This window comes from Arachis hypogaea, chromosome 10, assembly GCF_003086295.3.
Source record: "Arachis hypogaea cultivar Tifrunner chromosome 10, arahy.Tifrunner.gnm2.J5K5, whole genome shotgun sequence".
Classification (NCBI taxonomy): Eukaryota; Viridiplantae; Streptophyta; class Magnoliopsida; order Fabales; family Fabaceae; genus Arachis; species Arachis hypogaea.
The window spans coordinates 88,179,337-88,194,305 of NC_092045.1; positions in this window are offsets into that span (position 1 = coordinate 88,179,337).

Below are 14,969 nucleotides of genomic sequence, written 5' to 3' on the forward strand. Positions count from 1 at the left end.
CTTACAATCTTCATATACTCAACCATTTTATTGTGAAAGTAATTCAACCTTCACTAATCAAAATCATCACATCTTCTGGTAGCTATTTTACCACGAACACTCTCAAGCTTAGATATGATAGTGCCAAATAATGTCATTTACTTAATTTAAATTTTATAAATAGCAAGTCTCACTATTACTAAATAATATGTCTTTGCCTTATTTTATATTTTATATAAACTTTATTGATATCTTTTATTTGTAATACCATTTTTTTGTCTGTGATGTATTTGATTCCCACCTAAGCCTGGCTCCAAACACATTACTAAAGTTTTCAAGGAAAACTACAAGTATTGATTGGGTTTTGATAAGACAGAAGACGATATTCGAAAAATATGATTCTCAAAGTCAAAGGTAAATTTTATTGGAGACCACTTCATTAAAGACACTAAAAATGTCTTTTTTTAAAGATGTTTACATGTGTCATTATATTATTGGACATCTTTATTAAATTGGTTAATAATTTATTTTTTAATAAACCAGAACAAAATTGGTTTATTATAGCAACAATAATAAATCTAATTGCCCACATTATAATTATTAGACCCAATTTGATCCGATCGATTTACACAGTCTAAACAAAATCATGTTTAAATTTTTTGATAAAAAGACAAATATATCCCTGATTTTTGTTTAAAAAAACCATGATCCAGTAGGTTATGTAAATTAGTTGGTTTAACCGGATCTGATAACAATTAGGTTTATTGTTATTGTTATAAAAAATCAATTTTATTTTAGTTTGTTAAGAAATTCAAAAATAACTGGTTCATTAATACGTCTAATAATAATGCATGCGACACATAAGTGTCTTTACAAAAAGATATTTTACGCGTCTTTATGAGAGCATCCTCCAATTTTATTTACTTAGTCTTACATTGATTACAATATATATATATATATATATATATATATATATATATATATATATATATATATATATATATGGATGAATTTTTTTAGCACACTTACACTTGCAAAGAGTAGATAAGTTAATGAGACAATAAACACTCTGACATAACTCTAGTAAATTACCTTTTTTTAATTAATTATCAGTTATTTTTTTTACCACGGATTCTTTACTCCATATTTTATGTAGGAGTATTGTTAACCTACCTAAAAATAATTATAAATTGAACCCTATTTTTTATTTTTGAAAAAAATAATAATTAAAAAATAATCCCTATATTTATTCTTATTAAACTTTTTTTCCCTTTTTATTTTGATCCCAGATTTAAATTAATGAACATTTGCTCTAATAGGGTTTTGCCCAGCTTTCAATCACTATTGCTATTGTCTCTTCCTCTCCCTTTGCCGTCTCTCTCATCCGCTCATCTTCGCCATGCAACCCGAGTCTGCTGCCGCCGTGCAACCCACTTTTTTATTAGGTGTCGTTTTCATCCTATCTCTTGTATATGATATATTTTATTGCTTCTTTCCAAACTCAGATATTTACTTTATTTTGTTTTATTAATTTTTCTATGGCAAGTTTTTTGTGAATTTGAATAAAGTCTAATTTTAATTTGTGTTTGATATATGTTAGAGGAAACTTTGTTTCAATTGTTTATTAGTGATTCTATTTTTCTTCTATTTTTCTGGTTTTTTTCTTCTTATAATGGAACTATAGTTATATATTAAAACAATTCTGAGTTATCACTCCAGGTGTATTGGTATTATAAAAATGCATATACCAGAAAGACCATGGTATTGTCCAGAATGCAAGATTAATATGATTGGGCCAACAGTTGCAAAGGGAACACCACTTAGAGGTGCTGAAATATTTGGAATGAATTTTTTTGAGTAGCTTTTCATGAGTTCTTACGACCATACTGAGTATGAGTTACTCAGGTACATTCATAGGTTACAATTCAAGAATCTCTCGTTATGCCACAGCATGATTCCACTTGGATCTTGTACTATAAAGTTGAGTGCAACAACTGAGATGATGCCAGTAACATGGCGCAGCTTCACTGATATTCACCCATTTGCACCAACTGAACAGGCTCAAGGTTATTAGGTAGCTGGTTAGATGTTTAAATGCTTCTTTTTAGATTCTTATAAATGATCTTTGGCCTAAAAATATGGGAGATAAGGGATTTTTTTAATTTTATCTTTTGTGTCTACACAATAAAATTTGGTGTCAGAAAATGTTCAAAAATTTGGGTGACTTGTTGTGTACCATCACCGTGTTTGACTCGTTCTCTTTGCAACCAAATGTTGGAGCTGCAGGAGAGTGTGTTGGGCTGATGGTTATTCGAGCATACCATTTGGTATGATGACTTGGCTCATTTTAAATATGTCCGCTTAACATTTATGGTAAATATTTGCTATTGGAAAATATTTTTTTATCAATTTATGAGTTAATTTATGACTCTTCTGATTTACTTACATTCTAAAGCAGTATTTGACAATTTTATTTAACATTGTACTTGTTCATTTTGTAAGAATCGGGTTTTTTCAAGAAAAACCGTTTTAATAAAATAGTTTTTAGTGTCCAGAGTAGATTCAAGATTTGAAAGTTTTAATTTCAAAATTTAAAGATAAAATTTGATTTCAACAAATTTTTTTGGGTTAGAAAATGTATTTCTTTCGAAAAGTTTTTGTAAAAATGCGTACGGCGCTTAAGCTGGCAGTACAGGCTCTAGTTTGTCCAGTACCGCATATTTTGGAAAATAATATTTTGAAGATTGATTTATTGTTTTGAAAGGATAAAAATAAATTATAATTGAAAATCGGACACTAATCTTAAAGGTTTTGGCTCAAAGTGGGCCAAACGGGCTAAAACCGCTAATAGGTTGGACCGGATCCAAGTTAGGTCCAAGCCCAACTTATATATGCATCCTTTAATGAGCTTTCAGCTCATTTTCACTAAAGAGAGAGAGGGAGTTCGGTTATGAGAGAAGAGAGAAGAGAAACCATGGGAGCACTATTCACCTCCATCTTCCAGGAGCGATAACTTGAGCTACGAAACTCTGATTGACAAGCCGTTTGTGGCCACGCGAAGCTCTTGACGAACTCTTTCTTTTCATCTAGGTTTTGTTGGTAATATTTCTCAACTCGTGCCCCAGTTTCCTGCCCTAGATTCTGTGCGTTTTTTGGTTTGATTTTTGAGTGAGTTTTATGATTTTGCTTGTTTAAGTGATCTCTAGTAGCAAGTAATTATTGAATTTTATCCCTAATCTTGTTGAGTAAGGTAAGGTTTCACTAAAACCTTGTATTTGGTTGTTTTGTAAACCTTAGGTTTGATGTTAGTATGTTTTATGATGTTAGTTTGAGCCTTGGTGCTTGTTGGAGTTGGCTTGGCTTTTTGGAAGCTTGTTTGGACTCAAAGTGGTGGTTTGTGCATATTGAGAATCGAGCAAAGTATGGTTTCGATTTTCTTTATGTAATATGTAATGTTTCTGGACCCTTAGGCTAGTTGACCCTAAGATAGGATTGAATTATATTGGTGTATAAATAATTATATGTGAATTGATGTAATTATTGGTTATATTGAATTATTGTGGTTGATGATGATTATTGGGTATTGTTGGTGTTAATGAGTATTGATGATTGGCGTTGTTGATGAGGGTTGTTGATATGGTTGATGAGTAATGATGAATATTGATGTTGTTGGTAATTGAAGATGAGTGTTGAGATTATTGATAAATGATATGAATTATGAATGTAGATGAGTAATGTTATTGATATTGAGAATGATTGGGGTGGAATGAGGTTAATTAATGATGCTTGTTAGTGATATGATGACGATGGATGATAGTGTGGATTGAAAATGGTTTAGTATGATATGTTGATGTTGAGGTTGAGAATAATGAAATGTGAATGGGAACTTGGTAAGATTGATAAAAATGAGACACAAAAGGTAAGTTATGAGAAACATTGGAGTTTGAAGTGGTTTTGGTTTGGTTTTGGTTGGAAATGTTGGTAAGTTGAGGTTTTGAGATTTTTGGTAAAAATTAGATTTTTGGTGAACTTTGACGGATTATAACTGAGCCTCGGTTTTTGAAATTTGTTGAAATTTGATTTAAATTAAAGTTCATTGAAAACTCTTCAAATTTATGTAAAGTTTGTAAAATTTGGATTTTCGTAGAGGAAGTTATGATCTTTCAAAGTTTAGTGTCAAAATCTGAAATTTTGCAAAGTTGCAAAATTTTGTGATTTCTGGTATGTGCTCACGCACATCCTTGTGCGCACACACACCCCTGTGAAATTTTAAACATGTGCGTATGCACAGCCTTGTGCATACACACACATAGGGCAATGGCTTTTGTTTCGAGCGCTAGCACAACTTGTGCGTGCACAAAACCAATGGAGTTTTACAACTTGTGCGCACGCACAGCCCTGTGCGTACGCACACGTTGGGAAGGTCAGTCTGATGGGGGCGCTAGCACGCCTTGTGCGAGTGAACAGAATTGTGAAAATTGGTACCTGTGCGTACGCACACCCCTATGCGTATGCACACTTTTTAAAAATCCCTTTGGGCGTGCGCACGCATACCCCTGTGCGTACGCACACGCACTGTTTCTCAAATTTAAACTTTGTTTTCAACTATTTCACCTTCCCAACAAACTTGTAAGCTTCTGAGACACCATTTTAAGACTCTTGGACTTAATTTTGGGTTTCAGCATGGGAAAGGTCTTAGGAGGTTTAGATTGGTATTACTTTAAAAAGTTAGTGAACGGAGGTTTAGGTTTCTGGTGTATTGATTATGAGTTTGGTTGAGGGAGAAAGAAGAGTAGTGAACTTGGTAATTACTGACAACGAATTGAGAACTGATGAATTGATGAATTCGGAATGGATAATTATGAATTGATGATAGTTGTGATGAGTTGAAGACTCAGAAAAGAATGATGAAATTATTGGATTATATGAGAGTGTGCGGAGTCTATATCTCTGGCATAGCAGATTTCTGTGCTGCATGAGAAGTTGTTGTTGAGAGTGTGCGGATTCTATATCTCTGGCATAGCAGATTTCTCTACTGTATGACTGGTTGTTGTTAAGAGTGTGCGGGGCCTATATCCCTGGTGTAGCAGGTTTTTCTACTGCATGATTTGTTGTGGTTGTTTCCTTCTCTGCTGCAGGAAGTGTGCGGGGCCTATATCCCTGACGTAGTAGACTCCATACTATATGGGTGTGCAGGACACTGTATCTCTGGCGTAGCACATTCGTTGCTGCATGAGTGTGCAGGACACTATATCTCTGGGGTGGCAGAAAAGGCTACATCCGGGAGGATGTGTCGGGTTGGCATTTACGGATCGACAAGTGATATCACGAGCTAATAGGATAGACATTCATCATATGCATCTTCTACATGCTTGTTTGCTTTGATTACTTGAGTTTGCCTAATTGTATAACATGCCTACTTGCTTCTTGAACTACTTGCTATATATGAATATTATTTGTGTTTTACTTGTTTGCATTAATTATGATTGTCTGGTGCTGAGGAGGTTAGGTAGGTGGTGGCGATGGGATCGCACAGAGGTTAGGTTGGAGGAGGCTGTGGGATATAGCGGTGCGATTAGTATTAGTTAGAATTTTCCTAAGTTTAGATAACCCAGTTTATGGTTTAAGTTCTTTATTTATTGATTTTATGTTAAGCTTGAATATCTTGTATTTGATGTGAAGTTCTAGAATTGCCTTTGGCGTCCCGGAGCCTTACATCTTACATTATTGGGCACTGTTACCATACTGAGAATCTCTGATTCTCATTCCATACTTTGTTGTTAGTTTTCAGTTGCAGGTCGTAATTCACCTCGGTAAAATTGCGGATATGGTGACAGAGCAAAGTATGGTTTCTCCTGATTTATTTCTGTTTTACTTTGTTATAGCTACTCTCACATTTCTTTGTATATTTATCTTTATGGCCTTAGAGGCTTACTTGAGAGATAAGTTGTATAAGTCGTTTTAATTCAAAAACTCTGTATTATTCTGTTTGTAACTAGTCTGCTTAAACTCCACAAGCTGCAGCTAGTTTCCTATGATTATTATACTCTTATATCTATATATGTTTTATTCTCTTGCATCTAAACCTTGTGTCTTGTGCGTTAGCTTCGTGTGAACGTTTTGCACTTTTGTAATTCTATTTTTGAGCTTAATCCTTCATCGGGCTTCTAGAATATATTATTTCCTTCTATATAAATATGTATAAGCCTTAGAATTGTTGTAACATTTGATTAACCTTTGCTTTACAGCTAGAGGTAAGGCTTAAGGAAATGAGGGTGTTACATTTAGTGGTATCAGAGCGGTTCATCCTCGTGAGCCTGACGGATGGACCGATTGTGCTTCGTTGCACACTCTGGGTCATTTTTCTTTCGTGCTATTTAGGATATCTGTTTGATATGCATAGCATGCTTGTTTGTAAGTGCTTTTGGGGACAATTGAAGCACTGAGCTTGAGATATTGAGACTGATCACCTTAATATCGATTGTTTGGTGTGGAAAGGAAACCTGAATGACAACTCGCGGACGAGGTCAATCACGTTAACGAAAAGGTAGTGGGGATGGCTAACCTAGTCTATGCGTTACGAGCGCAACATGTTCCGGAAAACCAGTTCGTGGAATTGCAGCATATTGATTGATGGGTGAGGCTCAACACTGGTGGCAAAAGAAGTGCCAACTGTTTCTTTTGCGATTTTTACTTAAGATTTTCAATTTCTACATGGTATGGCTTGGATTCTTGTTAAAAAGGTTTTAAAGCTTAAAACGATTTTGAAAATTAGTTTGAAACTTTTGGTTTAAATTTTTTGCTTTTGAAACTAAATCAAAACTCTTGGCCTGAATAATATGGTTTACAGAAAAATTGAGTTTTACAATTTTCTTGATTTGTGATTTTGGTTTATAATTATCTTATCAATAAGGGATTCAACTTGAAATTATGATTTTAGGATTTTAAATAAATTTAAAAAATTATGGTTCAAAGTAATTGATTTAAGAATAAATGATTTTTTAGTCTTTTGAAAAAGGGGTTTGATATTGATCTTGTTTTGGAGATTTTGGAAAAATGTTACAAAATCGGTATTTGGATTAAAGGAAAAAATTTTGGATTCTTAAGGACGATAATCAGAGTGACGCAGCGGAAGGCGAGAGAGAACATCGACACGGTAGGATAAAAGAGAATATATCACGCGGTTCGAATTTTCGAGGGAGAAAATCTTATTAGGAGGGGAGAATGTAAGAACCGGGGTTTTCACAAAAAAACTGTTTTAATAAAATAGTTTTTAGTGCCCATAATAGATTTAAAATTTAGAATTTTTATAAGAAAACTGAACATATTGTATATTAAAAAACTTAAACACAAATATCTCAAAACTAATTTCAAATATTGGAAATATAGGTTGTCATATACTTGCTTTTAGAATCTTCAAATACTATTTAATTCCTTTTTAGACATTTCTTGCAAAATTATTTAAAAAATGTATTATGCTTCATGTAAATAATTCAAATCACAACCATAACTTATGCAATGAAAAAATTAATAATATTATTATTAGAGCTGAAATAAATTAAAATTTGTAACTTACATAGACAATTGAGCTCGACATTTTTTCCTTGATTCAAAGTCATCTATTATTGAATATGTACTGAAAGTAGCTGCAATTTCTTTTTCAATGTAAATGACTAAATTATCTGCAAGAAAATTCGTCTTCCATTTTACTCTGAAGCCTTATTTCAATAATTTTCATTGCCAAGAAAGCTCTTTCTGTTGTTGCTGTAGATACTAGAAGAGTCAAGACATTGTGAATCAGTCTATCAACCAAATGATAAGTTCTTGATTTTCTTTTTTCTTTTGATATTTGACATAACTGAAAAAGTGTCCCAACATCTTTTAGATGATTCGGCATATCAAATGCGTAATGTTGCAATTGAGCATTCAAAAGAATCCTTTCATGATCAGAAAAATCTTAAGGAAAAAACTTTTCAGCTAACTTCCATATATTCTAAATATTAAACAACTTAAAATTATCTTTAGAGTTCAAAGCAGTACTTAAAGTCAAAAGCTCCATGATTTTCTCATTGAATCTACTATTTAACTCTTGAATTTGAGGGTCAATTGCTGCCAAAAATAGATCTACTCGATAATGATGCTCGATTGTTATCTTTGGTTGACGAGATCGACCTCTTCCAACCGTGTATTGTGTACTCATATCAGAGATGTCAATTTTATGTTTCTCACAAAATTTCTTAACAATCTCAAGTGAATTGCACTAACCATTTTCCCTCAATTTTTGAAGAAGTAGTTTTGATGTGGAAACAACATGCATTGCATTCAAAATATCTTGGGATTTTTGTTGTAATACTTGGCACAAAATATTAGTAATTCCCATAATTTTCTTCATCAAATGTAATGAAAAAACAAATTTAAACGAGGATAACACTTTGTTGATACCATAAGCCTCATCTCTTTGAGAAGAAGTTGTACCATCATCAATAATGTTATTAAGAACGGTATGAGTAGCTGCAAATATTCTTATCAAGCTACAAATAGAATGAAAGTGAGAACTCCATCTTGTATCTCCAGCTCTTTGTAAAGTGCCCATTTGATTTGTACATTGACTTGTTTCTAGCTCATCATTGGCAATCAATTTTGCATTTTCAATTTCTTGATCTTCTTGTAGTTGATCATGTCGTTTGTAAAATACACCAACAATATTGACAATAGCAGTCAATTGTGTGAAGAACTCATGAATTTGAAGTACTTCCCTTGAAGCAGCCACCAGTGCTAACTGCAATCTATGAGCAAAACAATGGACATAATATGCTTGTCGGCAATCATTTAGAAATAAAGCTTGTAAACTATTTCATTTTCCTCTCATACTGCTAGCACCATCATACCCCTAATCTCGAATGTTTTCAATTTGGAGATTATAAATAAAAAGCACAGACACCAACTCTTTTTTCAAAGTCAAGGCACTAATATTACTAGCATGTACAAGATCAAAGAAGTGTTCATGAACAAAACCATCCACATCAACAAATCTCAAAACAATAGCCATTTGCTATTTTTTAGATTCATCACGAGCTTGATCAATGATAATACAAAATTTGGCATCTTCAGTATCCTTTCTTATTGAGTTTCTCACCATTGTAGCAAGAACATGTAGAATTTTTTTCTAAACATCACTTGAAGTATATTTAGCAAATCTAAAACAGGCTTCTGAACACTACTATTGTAAGAATCCAAAAACTTTAATTCAATAAAGTTACCTCGATTATCTGAACTCGAGCTTTCATCATGGTCTCTATAAGCGTAACCTTGAAAAGTCAACCATCTAATACAATCAATAGATGCTCCAAGTCTACGTCAATTATTTTCAATTTCCTCTGATGTTTGTCATTTCATAAGTGTATCAACATGTTGTGATTGCTTCATCAAATCATCACATGATTTTGTTGCCCCATGATGGATCGAATTGGGGCCTTTGCCAATGTGGTTCAAAAGAGGACAATCTTTTTCACTATTTACCTTCTTCCAATTTCTGAAGCCGTTTTCAACGAAAGCATTTGAACCTGTGTTGATTGAAGATTCCACAGCAAATAGGTAGTATGGTAAACAATATACAGTATTGATGAGAGAACTTTTGCGTGGTCTAGAAATTTGCGGATAAATCCTCGTTGCAAGTATAGTTTCTAAACCTTCAAAAGTCCTTTCATACAAACGTTTTGGTTGTCACAAGTAACAAACCCCTTTGAAATTGATAACCAAGTATTCAAACCTCGGGTTGTCTTCTCAAGAAATTGCAGGGAGGTATGTTCTTATTATTGGTTATGGAGATTATAAATTTGGTGTTTTGAGAAATTTGGAGTTTGGGCAATGTGCACAGGTATATTTTCAAGCAATAAAAATTAATAAATAACTGTAAAATAAACTCTTGGCAAGGTATGAAGACTGGAGGTCCTTATCCCAGTTATCCACATCATAACATGAATGTAGCATAAGCCAAATAGGCAACATATCTAATACAAGCATTGAAGCATCTGAAAGTAAAAAGAGGAATATAAAGTAAAAGAACGTTGAACCTGGGATTGAGAGTCACTCCTAAAACTAAGAGAAATCCTAAATCCTAATACTAAGAGAGAGGAGAGAACCTCTCTCTCTCTCTAAAAACTACATCTAAAACATGAAAAGTGAATTATGAGAGCCTCTTATGAATGGATGCATTCCCCCACTTTATAGCCTCTGATCTGTGTTCTCTGGGCCGAAAACTGGGTCAGAAACAGCGCAGAAATCACTTCCAGCGCTTTCTGGTCCGTACAGGTCACGGAAAAGTGACGCGACCGCATGGCTCACGCGGCCGCGCGGGTTGTGTTCCTGCCAGGTCACGCGTCCGTGTGACCCACGCGTTTGTGTCGCCTGGCGTCGGGGCAGCTATGGCAAATTATATATCAAATCGAAGCCCCGGACGTTAGCTTTCCAACGCAACTGAAACCGCGTCGTTTGAACCTCTGTAGCTAAAGTTATAGCCGTTTGAGTGCAAAGGGGTCAGGCTGGACAGCTTAGCAATTTCTCCAACTTCTTGTATTCCTTCCACTTTTGCATGCTTCCTTTCCATCCTCTGAGCCATTCCTGCCCTGTAATCTCTGAGACCACTTAACACACATATCAAGGCATCTAATGGTAATAAGAGAGGATTAATAATAAGCAAATATAAGATCAAAGAAGCACGTTTTCAATCATAGTACAAAATCAGGAAGGAAATATAAAACTATGCAAATATTATGAATAAGTGGGTAAAGAGTTGATAAAATCCACTCAATTGAGCACAAGATAAACCATAAAATAGTGATTTATCAACCTTCCCACACTTAAACACTAGCATGTCCTCATGCTAAGCTCAAGAGAAACTATAAAGATGAAGAGGAATGGTAGATTAATATGAAATGCAATCCTATCTATATGAATGCAACTACATGCAGAATGTTTCTACCTACTTGGTTAAAAATAAATAAATCTTTCAAGAACATATATGAACTGGATTTCACTGATTCAAATCATAAAAATGAAGTAAAAGTAAACTTGCAGAAGAAAATAGCTCATGAAAGGCGGGAACAAAGAATCGAGCATCGAACCCTCATTGGAAGTGTATACACTTTAATCATTCAAGTGTTTAAGGTTCGACTCTCTCAATTATCTACTAACCTTGCTTTCTAAGGCTTGCTCTTCATCTAACAATCAACAAAAATTTAATGCATAAATTCACATATCAAGAGGTCTTTTAAGGGTTGTAATGGGGTTAGGGTCAAGGTAGGATTGTATTTGGCCAAGTGGACTAAAATCTGAATCCTTAATTAACTGAAACTTTTTCACCTAACTTAAACAATCCATGTAATCATAATACAACATCTAACCATCCATTAACCATGTTTTCCACATATTCATACATTCTAATTTCAAGTACAACTCATATGCATTGCTTTCACCACTCACTTTGGGGCATTTTGTCCCCTTTTATTTGCTCTTTTTTTTTCTTTTCTTTTCTTTTCTTTTTCTTTTATTTTTCTCTCTTTTTTTTATATTATTTTTCTTTTGTTTTTTTCAATGCATATGATTAAATTATTGAATGCATAAACATGTCCTAAATATTTCTTTCACATTTTCAGAAATTTCTAACATACTCAATTCTCAAACTAAATGTTTCCAAACACAATTTTCCCACACTTAAATCATAAGCACTTTCACTAGTCTAAGCTAACCAAGGATTCAAATTAAGGACATTATTGTTTTTCGCTTAGAGTTAATGATGTGCTAAAGTAAAGAATAAAGGGGTATAATAGGCTCAACATTGGTTTGCAAGGGATAATGAAAGGTAAGGCCATATGGGTATGTAAGCTCAGTGAAACAAATGCCTCAATCATGTAAGTGCATGCATACATCAAATAATGGAAATATAGAATTAAGCAAGACAAAGATCACAATTTTAGAGAGAAAAATACACACTAAAACAAAATTTTGGTTGATAAAATGCAACCAATTCAAATAGGCTCAAAATCTCACAGGTTTTGTGTGTCCGAACTCTAAACCATGTTCCAAAATAATATTTCTTCAAACAAGTGTAACATTAAATTTTATTTAAATTAGTGAAATGCTCTAAAAGGTTTCTTGAAAAAGAAAATATTACTTTAACCAAGTGGTAAAATATGCAAAAATCAAACAAGTATGCAAATGCAAAAACTAATCTACAAAGAAAATTTAAACATTGGTGTTTGAGACAAGAAAGTACTAACCCATGGAGATCGGTATCGACCTCCCCACACTTAAAGATTGCACCGTCCTCGGTGCATGCTGAGATGTGCAGGTGAACGGGGTGTTCCAACTGATGCTTTTCTTTAAGGATTGTGCTGATGGACTTGTTTGTCTTCCCATGTAAACGTCTTCCGGTTCTCTTCCTGGTGGCCATCCTAAAAGAAAAAGGTAAGGAAAGTAACCCAAAGCAAAGATAAAAAACAAATAAAACATGGGTTGGTTAATGCCAGATAATAAGGGTCCCAATTACATGGTGGCTACAACATGCAAGTGAGAAAACAATAGAAGCCATGGCATACCAGTGGTGCAAAAATTTGCAACAATAGGGAAGAGAGTGTGGGTAAGGAGAGGTAATGTAAATTCATGTCAATGCAAAAAGTAATACAGGTATAAAAGATTGGCATTGATATAAATAATATAACCTATCCAGAATAAAACAAGTCACTAAGCATCAAGAAAATACCAGAAAAGATGTAACAGTTGAATAAGAATATTTGAACACCAATAATAACTTTAGAAAAATAAAAATATGCAATGAATGAAAGTATGCAAATAAATTAATTAAAATAAAATGAAAGTGAAAAAGAATGAGAAGTAGAAAAAAGAAAGTGAGAAAGGAGGGAGAAGGAAGAAATTAGGATTAGAAGAGAAAAGAGAAGAAAATTGGCACTAAGCTGGATAGGTTGCGCGACGCTGGCGACGCGGTCGTGCGGGTGGCCTTATTTCCAATATGATACGGACGCATGAGTGACGCGTTCGCGTGGCAGGGCTTGTGCTACTAGCACGGGTCCAGCCCAACTCCAGCTCAACTTTCAGCCATACACCTTTTTTACGCCGATTTCAGGTCACGCGGCCGCGTGGGTGACGCGGTCGCGTGGGAGACCATTATTCCCATATGACGCGGTCGCGTCAGCGACGCGTTCGCGTGGGGTGATTTGTGCCATTGGCACGCCTCCAGCGCTGCTCCTGCGAAACTCTCTGTTTATATTAATATTGTCTTCCATCTCCTTGCGACGCGGACGCGTCGCTGATGCGGTCGTGTCGCGTGCTCGCTTTTTTTTTTTAAATTTGAAAAGATGCAGAATGCGGTGTTAATATGAATGTGATGCAAAACTCCAGGTTCAATATAATAAAATAAAATAGAAATAAACAACACGAAATAAAATTGAAAAAGAACGATCATACCATGGTGGGTTGTCTCCCACCTAGCACTTTTAGTTAAAGTCCTTAAGTTGGACATTTGGTGAGCTCCCTGTTATGATGGCTTGTGTTTGAACTCATCCAGGAATCTCCACCAATGTTTGTGATTCCAGTAACCTCCGGGGTCCCAAACTAGGCGCAGAAAGCCTTCAAGTAAGTTAAAGCAAGTGACTAGGCCCCAAGAGTGGTGATTGATAGAATGGATTCTGGGGTCCCAGATCTTGCTTCTGCACCCATCTTTTGGTTGAGCAATATTGTTCCCTCCGGGTGGCAAGCAGTCTGAATTCTCACGTAAGCGGCCAAACAACTTCCTAGACCCATTCAGTTGAGCTCTATACCAACCTTTACTCTTAAACTTAAAGCTACCAACCATGATGAACCTTGCAGGACAATTCTTACCACTGGCCTTCTTCCTCTTACTCTCAATGCCACAAAGAGCTCTAAGTTGACCATCCGTCTCCAGTAGCCCATATTCAAGTGGAATTATAAAGCTAAGGGATATGAATTTTACCCACTTGAATGTTGTGAAGGATGATGGCAACTTAGGGGGAGGGGTTTCCAACAACTTTGGCAAGGTAATTTCAAGCTCCACTCCCTTGTGCTCTTCTTTGACATCTTCTACCTCTTGATCAACCTCTACAAAATCTTCAACCATGATTTGCCTTGGAGGTTGTACGCTCTTCTCAACATCAACATCAAACACCGTGGAAGGAGGCTCTGTGACTGGACTTTCCAATGGAGGTACAGCATCTCTTAAGTCCGCAGCCACTTCTTCCTTTTTAATAATTGCTGCTTTGTCCAGTTGTTTAAGTATAAAACCGTACTCATCCTCGATGTTTTTCTTTCTATGACAACTCCTTTCAACTATTCTTTCATCTTCAAGGGTCTCTCCTACCCTTACCCGTAGGGCCTCCTCTAGCTCTTTATGAAGTATGGATTCGCGAAGATGATTCCTTCTTTCCTGTTCCATATCAATAGCATAATTGGGATCATCTTGCTCTTGGATTGATGGATGTGGGTGCTCTTCCATGGATGGTGGTGATGGGATGGAGAGATTATTCTGTGGTTGACAAGGAAGTGCACTAGAGCTTGATGGTTGATTGTTAAAGGTAATTGGTGGTCTGATTTGGGTGAAGAGAGCTTGTATAGTAGAGTTTAGATCGGCAAGTGCTTTCTCCATGGAGGTTTGGGGTAGATAGGAGGGTTCATTTGGTTCATAAGGTGGTTGGTATGGTGGATGAAGGTTAGGGTCATATGGAGGTGAATGGCGGAAAGGGGCTTGTGAGTTTGGTGGTCCAAAGTTATGTTGAGGAAAGGGTTTATAGGCATATGGTGGCGGTTGTTGATAGTCCATTGGAGGTGGTTGTTGCCATGAGGATTGATCAAGTCCTTGTGGCTCCTCCCATCTTTGATTGTTCCAACCTTGATGCCTGTTCTCATTGTAATTTCTTCTTCCTGCAACATTATTGTAACCAGACTCATAGCCAAAGAGG